This window comes from Eublepharis macularius, chromosome 6, assembly GCF_028583425.1.
Source record: "Eublepharis macularius isolate TG4126 chromosome 6, MPM_Emac_v1.0, whole genome shotgun sequence".
NCBI classification, from domain to species: Eukaryota; Metazoa; Chordata; class Lepidosauria; order Squamata; family Eublepharidae; genus Eublepharis; species Eublepharis macularius.
In genome coordinates this window covers 51,754,616-51,769,914 of record NC_072795.1, presented here as the reverse complement: position 1 = coordinate 51,769,914, position 15,299 = coordinate 51,754,616, and the positions used below count along the sequence as shown (strand labels likewise).

The 15,299-nt window shown below is 45.8% G+C and overlaps 1 protein-coding gene across 1 annotated transcript in view; it reads right to left on the bottom strand.

Annotated features, from left to right (window-relative positions):
* PER2 (period circadian regulator 2) overlaps window positions 1-1,968 on the bottom strand; it is a 47,317-nt gene extending 45,349 nt beyond the window's left edge. The window contains exon 1 of the mRNA XM_054982972.1: window positions 1,727-1,968. The gene's annotated coding sequence lies outside the window, so the exon portion shown is untranslated. The remainder of the gene's footprint in view (window positions 1-1,726) is intronic.
* Between the last annotated feature and the right edge of the window lie 13,331 nt (window positions 1,969-15,299).

Genomic DNA, 15,299 nt, shown 5'->3' with positions numbered 1-15,299 from the left:
GCACACATTCGGACATAAAACCTGATATGTAGCTTCTCATGAATGACTCCGCTAACTGCACCTACTAATTCCAACTCCACCTATTCAGTGACAAGAGTTATGCATCAGGGCTGTAATCTTCTGTATCTCTATTTAGAATTAAACTCATTGAACATAATGCTGCTTACTTGCAACTTACTACTTTTTAAATAATGCTTTTCTCCAAGGAGGTGGAGCACATGGTCTCCTCCCCACATCTTATCCTACAAACCACCAAATGAAGTAGGTTAGGTTATCAAACACAAAACTTTGAACCCAGATTGACATTTTAACCACTACTACATTAGACTGGCATTAGTTTACAGAGATAGCAAGCTATTGAAAAATCTTTTCCAACCCAAGGCCTGCTTACCTTGTAATTAAATTTTCTTAAATAATCTATATAACTCATAAAAAATTAGAATTAAAAAGTTAATATCCTAATACGCTTTGGAACAAAATTTATATTAAAGCATTAAAAACAACAAGATAACTAATAGTATATCCTATTGCTCATTTAATTCTAAACACACATACTATTTACGAAAGTAATGGCAGGCACTTTAGAGTTCCCGGAAAGAACAGTAAGATACAACTGCATTTTATAACATAAGAAATTATAAAACATGGAGGCTACCCTAATATTTCTCTTAACAACTGGGACATACCCTTGCATAATCATCATCAGCCTATACACTTGCTATCAAACACATAACTAATCTTGGTTATATCACCACACCATTCTACTTCAAACACTTTGGGGGGAAGGGGTCGAAATTAATAAAACACAAGGGGAAGTTAGCAGCAGCTACAAGTCTTGCATCTTTGAAACCCCAAGTACAGCAGCAAGTGTAAACAAACGGTTATTCTATTCTGTCTCCTAAAGCCGGGCTCAAAGGATTAGTGCAAGCCACCTGGCAAACGCCGCAGCCTACCTAGAAACACTCTCTCTCTCTCTCTCTCTCACACACACACACACACACACACACACACACACACACCACAATCCCCAATGGGCACTGCATTTTTGATGGTTGAAAGGGCTCGGATCCCTTCAGGCATTGCAGCTTGTGGCCTGACCACTAGTCCGAATAACATGTATTTTGCATACACAAACGAAACCCGGTCACCGGCTGCTCTCCCGCCACTGCCTTCAATGGTGACAAAACCCCACGGTCCCTTAACCCATTTAGATGGTCCTTTGCGTGCCACCTTTACATGGCAATACAGGAATCCTGGGCCACCTTAAAGACTAAACTCTCTTCATGAAATACACTGACGCGTACTTCCATGGGGTCCACAATTTTCTCTTCACCAAAGAGAGGTGCGGCAGGGGGAGAAGGAAGCTGTTACAAGGATCGGCCGGTTTAAAACAAGACCTGATAAAAACAGCGATCAGCCCACTGACAGTATCTCTGCACTCAATTCCTCGTCCCTTGAACCTAAAGACGGTCAATAGTAACCATTACTGCACTCATCAATGTGTCAACAAAAGCATCTCGCCACCAGTAAACCAATGATTTAATCGCGGTTCAAAACGCTCTTAAGAAGACACGCGTTCTCCCATCCCACGACCACACAGGCACTATCCACCCACTCCCCACGCAAAGTCTCTTCGGTGAGCCGCTTCCCACCCACTGACCCGTTTGCTAGCCGTCCACGCAAACACGCATCCCGTTCTCACGACCGCCCCCCTTCGTCCACTCACCCTGACAGGCGCCCTGCTGCTTCCAATGCCGGTGTTGAGGGCGACTCCAGAAAGAGCCCAGAGCGACTGTCCGAGTTCGCGGACGCCGCATGTCACAGGACAGTTCTGCTGCCCCAAAACAGACGCGGGAAAGAGGGGAGGGGGAAAGCGGAGGCGTCGCGCCCCTTCGTAGAGGCGTTAACCGCCCCCTTCTCTTCCCCTCGCCTCCGCCGCCCCCTTAGGCGCGCCCCCCTCCCCTCACAGCGCCGCTAACTCAGACTGCATACCGTCAGAAACGTGATCAGGCCTAAGGGTCCCCCCTTCTCAGACGACGATTGGGCGAAAGGAACTATTATCTGCATAAGGGAAGGGCGGGGGCAAGGCTCTGGGAGCCTCTATTGGTCGCTCCGGACGTCGCTCATGTTGTATAAGCCTCACGTGTGACTCCATGTTTCGTTCGCTACAGACTACCGAAGTCCTCCCAAGTAGGCTCCGCTTTCGGTCTCGGTCTGCGTGTCAGGCGACTCCTCCCCGCCTGCGGCTCTTCCTTCAGGCACCTTCCCGTCTGTTGCTCCGCCGAAGGAGCCTCAGAGACCTCGGGGTGTGAGGAGAGCGGCGACCGTGCCACGGCCTTCTGTGTCATTAAGTTAGGGAAGGGGAGGCGGCCTCCTTTTCTCTCCCACACAGGAGCCTGCAGGAGGTGGGTGTCCCTGGAGGGCGCATTCCCTGAGAGAAGGAGGACTGGCTGGAGTCCTTCGACGTCATGAGAGGAAGAAACCGATTTAAGAATCTTCTAGCTGAATCATTCAGTAGCACCTTAAAGCCTAACAAAATACGTATCTCTGCATAAGCTGAGTCCAAGCATAACCTCTGTACAGAACTTCCAAGTCGAATGGATTTAAAATAAGTTTCTTCGATTCAATCATCATTTTAAATTACATTTCTAACCCGCCCTTCCCGCGAGTGGGGCTCAGGGCGAGGTACAACAGTTATAAAAATACAATACAATATAAAACAATGGTTCATATCATTAAATCAACAATTAAGCATTTTAACTGTCTCAAGACGGGGATTGTGAGGACAAAATGGAGGAGAAGAGAACAATGTAAGCTACTTTTGGGTCCCCATTGGGAAAAAAGGCTAAATGAAGTAAATAAATAATAACAAAAATAATGCAGATGTGCTGAAAGAGATTGTCTTGCCCATTGTTGATGGAGAATCTTTTGCTGACTTACAGTGTTATCCTAAGCAGATTCTTCTATTAATAATAACTGGTCTGCTTATATACCACTCTTCTAGACTGATTAGTGCCACTGATCAGAGTGGTGAACAAAGTTGGTGTTGTTATCCCCACAATACAGCTAGAGAGCTGGAGCTGGGAGGAGAGGCTCCTGCTGAGCTCATGGCAAGTGGTGGGACTCACAACTCAACCACTTAACTGTTATACTACAGCAGCTCTAAAGTCAGAGGCTTAGAAGGGTGTAACTCTGCTTAGGATGGCACTGTAACTCTGTTAAGCATCTAGACATTTTATTAGATCCAGCTTTATTGTTAGATAAAGTGACCTTGAGCAGGCATCTGGAGAGACGGCATATATATTCCCTAAATAAATAAAAAACCAGCAAAATGGCTAAAAATTCTTTCTTTTACCTTTATTACCATAGAAATGATCTCCTCTTCTAGATTTGACTGATAACACTATGGTGCTCCTTGCCAATGTAACCTTGAACTTGGACTGCGGTAGCACGTTCTATGTGGAGCTATTTTTGAAGATAATCATGCAGACTGTGGCAGATTGATTACTCCCAGGGATTGGGGTTTTCAGACTAAGATATTCATACTGAGATCTGGGATAGTGTAGTAGTAGATAGAGTGTCAGACCAGGATCTGGGAGACCCAGGTTCAAATTCCCTCTTTGCCATGGAAGTTTGCTGGGCAACTTTGCGCTAGTCATATACTCTCAGCCTAACCCAACTCACAGGTTTGTTATAAGGATAAAATGGAAAGGGAGAAACTACAGCACACCGCTTTGGGTCTCCATTCTAGAAGAAAGGATATAAATCGAGTAAATAAACAAACATTGGTTACCCATTTGTTTGGAAAGTTAATTCAACCCAAGAGCCACATATCTAAAGGATCATCTCACTGCTATGAACCTGTGTGGTAACTTTGGTTCCCCCCACCCCTCCCGTAATGCCTTCTAGCTGACCTCTCTAGCAGGATTGTTAGAATGGCTGCTCAGGGTCCCGAGGGGTTTCTTAAAACTGCAATAGTGCTTATTCAGTCGGCTGGCTTTCCTGAACAGGTCAGCAAAGTGTCTGCTCTCTTGTTTTTTTAGGAGACTTTGTGTAAAGATGGGAGAACATTTATGTGTAGTTAGAGGAAGTGGCTTTTGTTTAAAACATTGATGTTTACTTCTAGTGTTTTTATTGATATGATGGCTGCAGTTTTTAAATTAAGATGTTAATTGTTTGGGGTTGCTTTTTGGGGGTGGGGAAAGGAAAGAAGAGTTTTGAAGAAATAAATTAAGCCTTGCAGCTCTGTTTTTGCCATCAGTCATGTTGCTTTGGCAAAATATAAAGGTGAAATAGTTGATATCTATCTGTCTGCCTACCCCAACATCATCGTGTGTATTGGAAATATTTTGTTTTCTAAACCTATTAGATATTGTTTGCCCCTGGTAGTTCCTTGTTTCTTCTGACTTCTCATTTCCTTTAACCTATTGGCCCATTGTCAAAAGGTTATTCTCCACTTAGATATTTTTTGGTAAAAGCATTGATTAATCTTCCATATTTTGAAGCTTTGTTTAATTCAGATCACACCAATCACACATTAAAGGGCCAGCTAGATCAATATTGTGAAGCAAGCTTCTACCTTTTGTTTCTTTCCCATACCTTTTCCCCTCTAGCCATGGAAGACACATTCTTCAATCCTCAGTGAAGAAGGAAGAATAATCTGACCTCACTACATCATTCCTAGCCTCTTAAAAAGAGGAAGATGATTGTAACAGTGATGACCTATTTTCACAGAGAATATTACCATGGTCAATGCATGCCACAAAAGCATTACCTTTTTTACATTATGTTTAAATCATATGTTTAATTTTATTAAATCCATAAATGGATTATTTTTGTAAAAGTTCTATGTCTGGTACCATTTTAAATCAACGTGCCTTGGAATTTTGTTGGAAGACAATCTGGTGATTTAGGATTGTCAGCTTTCATTTCCAGCTTTACCAAATCAGAGCATGTTCAATTTTCTAAGGATATGAAAAGAACGTAGGTAATGCACCTGTGACCTTCTGTGTTTAAAGGAAGTCTGGAAGGGTTGAACACACACATTTGCAGGACTGTTAAGAGTTAATCCCTCTTAGAGTCAGAGAGATTTGAGTGGCAGGCTACTCCTAGACACTGGATTGGGTAGCTGAGCTGAGAAAAGAGGGTTTTTTTGAGTCCTGGCAGAGAGAGAAATTGGAGTGTGGAGAGTAGAGAGATGAAGTCCTCAGGTAAAGCAGTTTCAAGACCAGCAGAACGGGGAAAGTTGGCAGAAAGTTTGGGTAGTAAGTGCAGACTCCCAAATAGGCCAAAAAGAAAGGAGTAGATCTTCTAAAGGAGAAGAGATTGTCCCTTCCCAGTTGAAACGGAGACAACGCTAGAGAGACGAGAAATCCCTGGTCGGGTGTGGTGGATAACTGCCTGAGGAGACTTCCAGATTCAGTTGAGGACTGAAGAAAAGCACTGGCGTGTACAGAGAAAAAACTTGGGATACTAAAAAGAGGGTACCAGCCTTCCTAACACCAGAAGTGAAGGAAAATACTAAAAGAAAGTATACTCAAGTGCTTGGGGGGAAAACAAGGGAACCAAAGCCTAACAACAGAAGCTTTAAGTAACAGTGAAGAGCTTAAAAACAGATCTGTGCATGTTCTGAATGTTACCTCAGTGATCTAAATGTATATATGTTGAATTTTAACTCAAAAAGTTTCAACTCCTGACTTCACCTAGCCCCTCCCCATTAATGTAAATAAACTCCTTATTTTTGAATTTTAAGAACACCTCTGGTGCCATTTTTGTGGTTTAGGAAGAGGGAACATCATAGCACTGTAAGCATGTTCAGAATACATAGACATATCTATAGCCCACTTTTCTCCCCAGTAGCAATCCAAAGTGCCTTATAATATTATTGTCACAACAATAATCCTGTGAGGTAGGCTAGGTTGAGAGAGAGAGAATGGCTGGCCCAAGGTTATCCAGCAGGCTTCCAGGGAAGAGTATGGATTTGAACCTGGGTCTCCCAGATCATAATCCTGTGCTCTTATCCCTACAGAACAATAGTTATCTGTGTGAAGCAAAATAAGGACATCAAATGACTGATTGATCAAATGACATCTATTCCTATCATTCTTGCTGAGGGAAACTGCTGTTCTGGAGAGACCCTCACTTGGTGTCAGGCAATCAGACCATTAATCAATGCCTGTCAAGTATTAAATCAGTGTGCTGTAATCTACAAAAAATGATCTTGCCATGGAACATTCTGCTAGGAAAAAAACTGTATTCACCTTAGCATTTCCTACAAACAGGTTAGATGATCCCATTAATGTAATTTCAGATTTTTAAATTGTCTCTCAAAGTGCCAGTTCAGAGTAAGACTGTCTCTAATTACACCTCTCTCAGTTTGCAGACTACCTCTTTCTTATCTTTATTGCAAATATTCCCAGAACCTTGAATCACTTTTCTCCCATTCTGCCAAACAGGTTTCATGCTTTAATGGAACTCTTCCCTCCTTCTCTGGGAAAGAAAAGTTCTTTTATTCTTGACTCATACCTCTTGCCCAGGGCCAGTGCATCCATTGAGGCGGGTCTGGCAGCTGCCTCGAGTGCTGAGGCACCGGAGGGGGTGCCAGGGGCGGGGGCATGCACTGCGGAGCTGGGAGTGAGTGCTGGTGGCAGCAGCGTGGGGCAGTCTGAGCAGGCAGCCTCCCAGCCCTCCTGTTTAGTTGCCCCATGCTGCCACCGCCGCCAGCACACAGCTGCAGGCCAGGTGCGGCAGACTGCCAGGGCAGCACAAGGCAACTGAGCGAAAGGGCTGGGAAGCCACCCACGTGCCATCCCAGCTGCCTGCTGTGCCAATGGTGCCGGCTCACAGCAGCATGCTGCATGATGACGTCACATGCAGTGATGTCATCACATCATCCAGGTGCTCGTGCGTGCAAAGCGTACAGCACTGAAGCTGCCCCCAGCCTCAGATGCCAGAAAGCCTGGCACTGGCCCTGCTCTTCCCCTATAACTGGAACCACAATCTTCCCTAAACTGAGATTTTTCTGCTCAGGAATTTTCCTGCTCTTGTGAATTGTGGAGCATCCAGTTTAATACGTGTTTCATCTCTGCGCTATTGGGGGGTGGGGGGATACTTCACTCCCACCATCTACCCCCTGCCAACACTCACTTGGCCGGGGGGGACTGGGGGAATAGGCCTCCGGGGCACACTCCCTGGTTGGCATGACCACCCCAGTTCTGGGAATGATGTCATTGTGCCACCTCAGGAGCACTCCTGCACTTTGCAGTGGGCCAATTTGGGGCCCAAATCAACCTGTTGAGAAGCACATGTGCTCTTGGCCCCTGCATGATGATGTCGCTTCTCAGAAGTGATGTCATTGCTTCATCCTGGGAGTGTGCATGCAAAGACATTGAAGAAGGTGAGTGCCAGGTCTCCCCCTGTCCCCGCTGAGAGGGTAAGGGGACCTGGAACCCTAGCGTGGGCCAATCAATAATCAAATGTATGAGAAACTTGTAATAACTATTTTTTTATATTTCTTATGATTAAAAGTAGTGAGAATGCATTAACACAGCATTTAAATGTTTTGAAAAGTTACATGAAGAAACATAGTTTTGTATGGTGTTTGAAGTTATATGATAATTAGTTAGCTAAGAATGTGAATCCTATCAGGTAGGACAGTTATCTATTGTAAGAAGATTATTTTGAAAACCTATAAATATCACAGTCTGAATTGAGTATCAGCTTCTTCTTAGAAGAGGCTCCTTGACATGTAACTTGCCTGTTTGGGGTAAGTAATAATTAATGGGCTCAGGTAATTGCTCTAGTTTAATTATCTATTTAGAATTTATAGATGGCGTCCTTTTAAAAAAGTTAAATCAGTGTTAAATATGTAGTTACATTTTTTCTAAAAAAAAGGTAAGATGGAATCAAAGAATTTTTAGTAATATTTTCATTCAAGTACAATACCTATCGGGTCCCGTGGCGCAGAGTGGTAAGCTGCAGTACTACAGACCAAGCTCTGGTCACGACCTGAGTTCGATCCTGGCAGAAGCCGGGTTCAGGTAGCTGGCTCAAGGTTGACTCAGCCTTCCATCCTTCCGAGGTCGGTAAAAGGAGTACCTCGTTTCCTGGGGGTAAAGTGTAGATGACTGGGGAAGGCAATGGCAACCTCCCTTAACAGAAGTCTGCCAAGAAAACGTCGTGATGCAACGTCCCCCCATGGGTCAGTAATGATTCAGTGCTTGCACAGGGGATTACCTTTACCTTTACAATACCTATAATGAACCATGAAGGTTATGAGGTGTATCTCTTGACAGGAGATTAATGATATGATACTGAATCAGGCCTTATGAAAGTTACCCAGAACAAGCAGGGTTATCCCATCATAGTAGCTGCTGTCTGCTTGCAAGCCACCGAAAGCGCATCAGAAAAGCCTCCCAAATCTCTTCAATGTTGGAGCCTTCTTTATATCACCAGAAAGCCCATTTCTTAAAACAGACTGGCCATTGTGAAAGTCTGACCAGAAACTGTTCTTATTAACCTGAAATGGAGGAACTGTTAATAATCGTTGGTCCTTAGTCATGAAGGGCTCTCAAAGCTAACACTTTGAAAGCGAATTTGCAGCCATTGTAGTAATCTTAAAGTAAATTAAATCCTTAATATCTATCAATAATCTAGGTGCCACATTCAGCACCAACTGTAGCCTCTGTGCTCTCTTCAAGTGCAGCTCCATGCACAGTGTGTTACAGTAGTCCAGTTGTGAGGGTTACCATAGTATGGCTTAGCATGGCTAGGTCAGCTGAATCTGAAAAAGAGGACAATGCTACATGTAGTTGTAAAAAATACATGATTTACATTTAGTTTACCTGCTTTTTCAGCAGAGGGGCTAGTTCAAATGTCTCACTGTCTGTTAGTGATAATTAGAGATGGGCATGATCCGCATTACGATTGAAAAAAACCCACAATAATGGCAATCACGCGATCCTGACCCAGCGGATCGTGATCGTCCACGGCCAATGATCCAGCGATCGGGAGGGGCCTGGATCAGGGCGTCTGGGCTCAGATTGGGGATCCAGACACTCAGGCGCCAGCAATCTATTCCCCTGGCAACGGAGCCAGGGGAATGCCTGAGCTCTGTTTGCCCTCCTTCTGTTGCCCTGGAAACCCGAATGGAAGCCCAGCTTTCCTTGATCAGCTTCCTTCCAACCACGGGGCAGCAAAGCAGTCACAACAAGTTGGGAGAAGACACCCATGGGAGGGAGGGGGAAGGGGGTGTTCTGTAGCCAGGGGCACTCCAATCTCATCCCTGCAAACCCTGATAGGCAGCTCTGATGGCCAAACACAGACGGCCAAACACAAACACAGATGCCGCCGGCATCACCTACCATTCCTGTATCGCTGGGAACAGTGGGGCGCCCCTCCGCTTTTGCCTCCATGATCCACGATCCACGGATCGGGGACGGGAGATGCTCGGTGCAGGTCGTTAATTTGGGATCGGCGCTGGCGCCGATCCATGATCAGCTGGATCGTTAATTTTTTTTGGATCATGCCCATCTCTAGTGATAATGCAACACCACCAAAGGTGGGTAATACTACTGCCTCAAGAATCTCAGCCTTCTCAGCTCGTATAACCTCCATCATATCAAGTTTAAACTTGAACAAGTTTTTCCTCAGCTACTTGACTACTTGGGTCTTCCCAGTTCGACACTCTGACTACTATTCTGGCTTTCTATAGCAAACCAGCTCTCTGTTGAGTAATTGCATATTGTTAGCAAGTCAGCTTTGCATGTGTGAAGGAAGAGGGGAAAGAATGGAAGCAATTCTGACATTATGAGTTAAAGGAAATAAATATTGTGGATACATAATTAATAATTTTTTCTCATAATGTTTCATGCAGGAAAAATAATCCAAGAAGAACCAGGTAGGTAGTATGGTTTTATTTTCATGGCTATGAAAACAATTTCTGAATGACCTTCCAATAGAAAAGAATGGTTAAAACTTCAGCATGTTTTCCTCTTGACCGGAAATTTCCAACAATTGTTCTGTGTTCCCCACTGTGTGCTATCACAGTGTGTTGTTAGCTATCTTTTGTTGTTTAAATTGCTAATACCTGTTGTGGCTTCATTCAAAAAAATTTCAGTGACACTTTCACTAGAAAACACTGATTATTTTGTATACCTGGTTCCTCCTAAGCCTTTGTAAAATAAAGACTGTAGGGCAAACAAATTCCAATTACCTAAATCTTTGTAACATCAGCTAGGAAGCATGGCAGGCTTATCCCTTCTATAGTGGCCTTTTGCTCTTATAAAATGCTTTAAGGTCATTTGAAGAATTGGGTTTATTTGCATTGCACACTTCACGTGGCCTTAACCACAAAACCTATTTAATGGTTATATTTATATATAAAGACCGCTGGTGTGAAATGCTGGTGACTAATCCCAGCTCTTGTGTTGGCATGTGTTTTGAACAGCAAAAAAGTGTCAGTCTGGAGTGTGATACATGATAGCTAGGGATGGAAGCACAATGCTTCCTGTATCTGAAATAGAGCAAGGGCAAATAGGTGGGCTAGCAGTGGCTCCATTTTGTGGGTAACTGTAGCACGATAGGACTGTGCTTTTATTTTAGTGTAGCTATCCTGTGCTCTGCAGGCTAGCCACATTTGGGCTCTTCTGGAGTAGGGCCATTGGCTGGGCTAGCTTGACTTGGGAGTGCAAATTGGAGTGTGGAGCTGCAGGCAGGGCTGGATAGATGGGGGGCAGGGGGGGTAGTCTGCCCCTGGTGCCACCAAAGAGGGGGCGCCGGGCACAGCTGCCAGCCTCGGGAGCGCGTGGGTGGCAGAACAGGGGGCGTGCTTGCTGCGTGCCCCCTGTCCTGCGTGGCAGGCAAAAGGCAGCGCAGGTGGCTGAGAGGCTGCCCCCGCCATTCACCTGCCCCACAGGACAGGGGGCGGCCGGCTTGCTGTGCGCCCCCTGTCCTGCGGGGCAGGTGAATGGCGTGGGCGGCCTCCCAGCCACTTGCTCTGCCGCCGCCAGCTCCATGGTGCGCCAAGACAGCCAGCTTGCCGCGGGGCGGCATGTGCCGCCCTGCATGATGACGTCACAGAAGTGACGTCATCATGCAGCGCCGGGAGCACGAGCATGCGCTGTGCACACATGCGAGTGGCCAGTCTTCAATTGCCCTGGGTACCAGCAACCGTAGATCCGGCCCTGGCTGCAGGCAGGGAGCTTATGCTCAGGGCTTGCACCTAGTGGGCTCAGCTGCCCTTGCTGGCAGGTGTTGACGCTCTTGTGGCTGTGCTGTAGTCAGGATCCTGAAAGGAAGTACCACTCTCAGCACTCTGTTTTGGATCTACAGGGAGGTTGCGTGCAACCAGTCTGGCACTTCACTTCCTTTGTGCCACCTCAGCCTGGGCCTTCTATTCCTGTGGAGTGACAGAGGGGTCAGGCCCAGGTTCATATCCTGCCTGGCAGAGGCCTAGTGGTTGTCTCAGAGGCAGGAGGTAATGGCTCACTTATAGGTTCTGGCAGGGTGGCCTCTAGCACTGCTGAAGCATGGTTGGAAGGTGCCTCAGCAGTATCAGGCCAATGGTCCCCCCTGGCTTTGGCTCCTCAGACTCTGAGCCCTCCAAGTCAGAGTCACTGGGCTGGTCAGAGGGGGTCATGAAGGACAGCCCATGAGGACCTGCTGAGGGGAGGAGAATGCCACCCCCTCATGACCCCCAAGTTCCTCTCTTCTTGTTTGCACTCCCACTGCTGTTGGTTTCTCCCTTCCAACATCTACTCCTTCCCACTAAGCCTACTGCTGCTGTCTCTCTGGGTCACTTTCCTCACCCTCCCATCACTGATGCCTCTGCTTTTTCTCTCTCCTTCCATCTGCCCCTTTCCTTAACCCCCCATAAGGGGTTGCTAGGCAACTCATCGTGCTGACTGTGATCTTGAGATCTCATAATCAGGTGCACTCATTGCCTCTCCATTTTTTAAAAACGTTTTCAGTTTTGTGAATGTTCTCAAACCTGGAGATTCTGCCAGTTTGTAGAAGCATCTTCCCTTTCCATACCTGGTCCCAATGTGCCATTTAAAAAAAAAATCTGGACTTTGGGGTCAAGTTCAGAATAAAATACATGCTGTTAGAGCAATGTGCATACTATACAATTAGGAACATTTATGTATATATTACATCGATGTCTTACCTTGTTTCCATGGCTGAGTGGCTTACACAGGATTCTCAGGGGGATTCCCATCTGGGCACTGAACAGGTTCAGGCCTGAATAACTTTAGCAAGGTTGAGGCAACCTGTACCTTACAACCATACTATTTTAGATGAGTATATCAAGACATAACTTTTGCTAAAGCTGTGGTTAGATCCAATATATGGGACTGTATCTAATGACTGTTTTGTGACAGCACAGGGACTCTTCTGCTGCTGATGGGGTACCTTGGAGGCAGCATTTCAAGGAGTGCCATGGGATGCAGCAGGGAACTGGCAGACAAGAAAGTCCCATTCTGTAAGCAGAGTTATCTTGCTATTTGTTGGATACAACCCACTGTAAAATATGTCAAGTTTGTCATATATTGTACAAACAGCTTCTTCATTGTCACAGAGTATCACTAATCTTTGCAGAAGGGCCAGATTTTGACATTGGCCGTCGTCACCCGGCCTCTTATTTAGTCAGTTTTGCACTAGAAATCATTTCCTCTGTTATTGCTATCAGAACAGATTCTCCCATCTTTTGACGACTGCTTGCGCTTCCAGTCAGTCACATTAACAGGGAAAAGTGCAATTTGATGGGCAGTCAAAGTGCCTTCGGAAACAGGGCCAAAAATTCCCGCCTCCCTTAAAAAAATGTTTTTCGCATATTTGTGCTATATCGCACCTCCATTATACCAATGTTGTGCTGGGCCAACATTCATATATATATAAAAGGGGGGGGGCAAGACAGGCAGCAAAGCAGAGAATCCACAGCTACTTGGGGCTAAAATTTTAGAGGAAATGTCAGTGTACTCAATCGGTGTAAACTGCTTCAGTTGTTCTTGCATGGCAGAATATCGCAATAGCGCTATAAGACTTATCTTTAAAAAAAATTACTTTCAGGCTTAATTGTGGGTCATGCTGGGGCTTGTGGGAGTGTGGGGCGGGAGAATCAGCGTTAGGTGGGACAGATGATTGGGGAAGTGAGCGCTTTGGCATTGCAAAGCGTTCACAGTCGATCCAGGGCATTCACATGGAAGCGGATGAGGAGGACATAAAGAGTCACAAAGCGTGATTTGGGGAGAATGGCAAAATCGCAACAGAACTGGAATAAGGTGAGCATTCAGCAGGAGATGGCGCTAGCTTGGCGCTAAATTTATGGCCATGCAACGACGGCCACTGTTCATTAAAACAAACCCTTTCCTTCTCAACCATCAGGCTGAGCTCAGGGGAAACCACCTGTACATTGGGTTTCCAGCCAAAGGTGCTGAGTACAATGCTGCCCGTTTCCACACTACCTTATTTTCGCGGCATTAAAGCGCGGTGTTGACGGTTTACTCACATTTTTCCACACGCAACCGTTATCCAGCCACGAACATCCCATCACCCTATCATGAAAGTCCCGCCATAAATGTGTTTTCCTATTTTGCGGGCTTTTCCTGCATTGACGGGTTTTTCCCGCATTTTCCGCAACTCGAGTGAAAACTTTGTTTTGCTTTTTAGGCAGACCAACATAAATGGGAATTGGCTCCTCCCCTTCCCCTCCCTCAACTGACCACCTTCCCTCTGTAAGCTCTTGGCTGCTGCCACCCAAATCGTTCGGCTCCTCCTCCAAACACTTTTCAACTGCTCAATTTCACCTTTAAATTTTTTTAAAAAATAGAATAGCACTATTGTGTTCCACCATTGGCTGACTTGATGCAGCCACTGGTTTTCAATTACATTGTGCTAGAATTGCACTGGTGTGTTCCTCAACTGGACAAAACACCGCATTTACTGAATTGCTGTATTCGTGGCCAAAACATAGTGTTCAAAATATCAAGATTTGCAGGGGTCATTTCCTATAAAAAGAACTACAGGAACTCATTAGCATAACTCATTAGCATATGCCACACCACTTGACATCACCGGAAGTATGTCAGAAGGCAACATCCACCCCTCAGGCCCCTTTCTGTGAAAGTCTCCAGGTATTTCCTTAAAGCAGAATGAACTCAAAGCAGCTTACCCTCCTCTGGAGAGCCAGCCCTGCTTGCACCCACTCACTCACTCTCTCAAGTCACAAATGAAAATAAAGCAGCATGAATTCCAAGCAGCTTGTGTTCCTTTGGAGCCCAGCACCACTTGGCTTGCACTCACTCACTCATTTTCTCTCCCCCCCATCACAAATGAAAGTAAAGGAGCAGAGCAGAATGATTCCAAGCAGCTTGCCTTCCTTTGGAGCCCAGCACCACTCGGCATTCTCTCTCTCTCTCTCCCCCCAGTCACAAATGAAAGTAAAAGAGCAGGGCAGAATGAATCCAAGCAGCTTGCGTTTCTTTGGAGCCCAGCACCACTCGGCATTCACTCATTTTCTCTCTCCCCCACTCCCAGTCACAAATGAAAGTAAAAGAGCAGGGCAGAATGAATCCAAGCAGCTTACTGTTCCTTTGGAGCCCAGCACCACTCAGCCTGCATTCAGAGGTAATCGTGTGGGCAGGGCCAAAACCCACGTGACCTCTTTTTAGACCTGCCGGAACGCCATTCCTGTGCATTCTGGCTCCAAATGAGCCCTGAAGATTTGATTCAGTTTCGAAAGAAATTATTCAGCCATGTCATGCCGTGTGATTAAGTGATTTGTGTGGGTTTTTCCCCCTTACTGATACCGCACAGTTTCATCTCGCCATTTATGGCAGACTCAGGAATACTGTACTGTGGCCTGGGAATGTGTGTCGCTTTCCCGAAATCAAAAGTAATAAAATGAAGCTGGTTTTGTGCCACCCCTAGCCGTATCAGTCCCTCGAGGACCAATCACATTGGGTACTTTTGGCGCAAATTTCAAACTAAAAATGTTTGCTCTCTCCCAGGCAGGAAATCTAGCTGGGCTGCCGATACAGTGAGGTGTGCTGTGGTTGTGGATCTGCCTGTTTGAATTCGGCCCTGTATCCAAAAAATGCCTGAACATGGCAAGAACACAGGGGGGAGAGGAGCCACCTGAAGAGAAAAGGAGATATTAGATCTCCTGAGTTGTTGGGGGGAAGAAAAAATTCAGGAGGCTCTGAGAAGCTCTCATCAGAACTTTGACTGCTTCTTATGAGTTGCAGAGCAGATGTCCCTTAGGGGGCACAACCGTTCAGCTCTAGAGTGCAGGTCGAAAA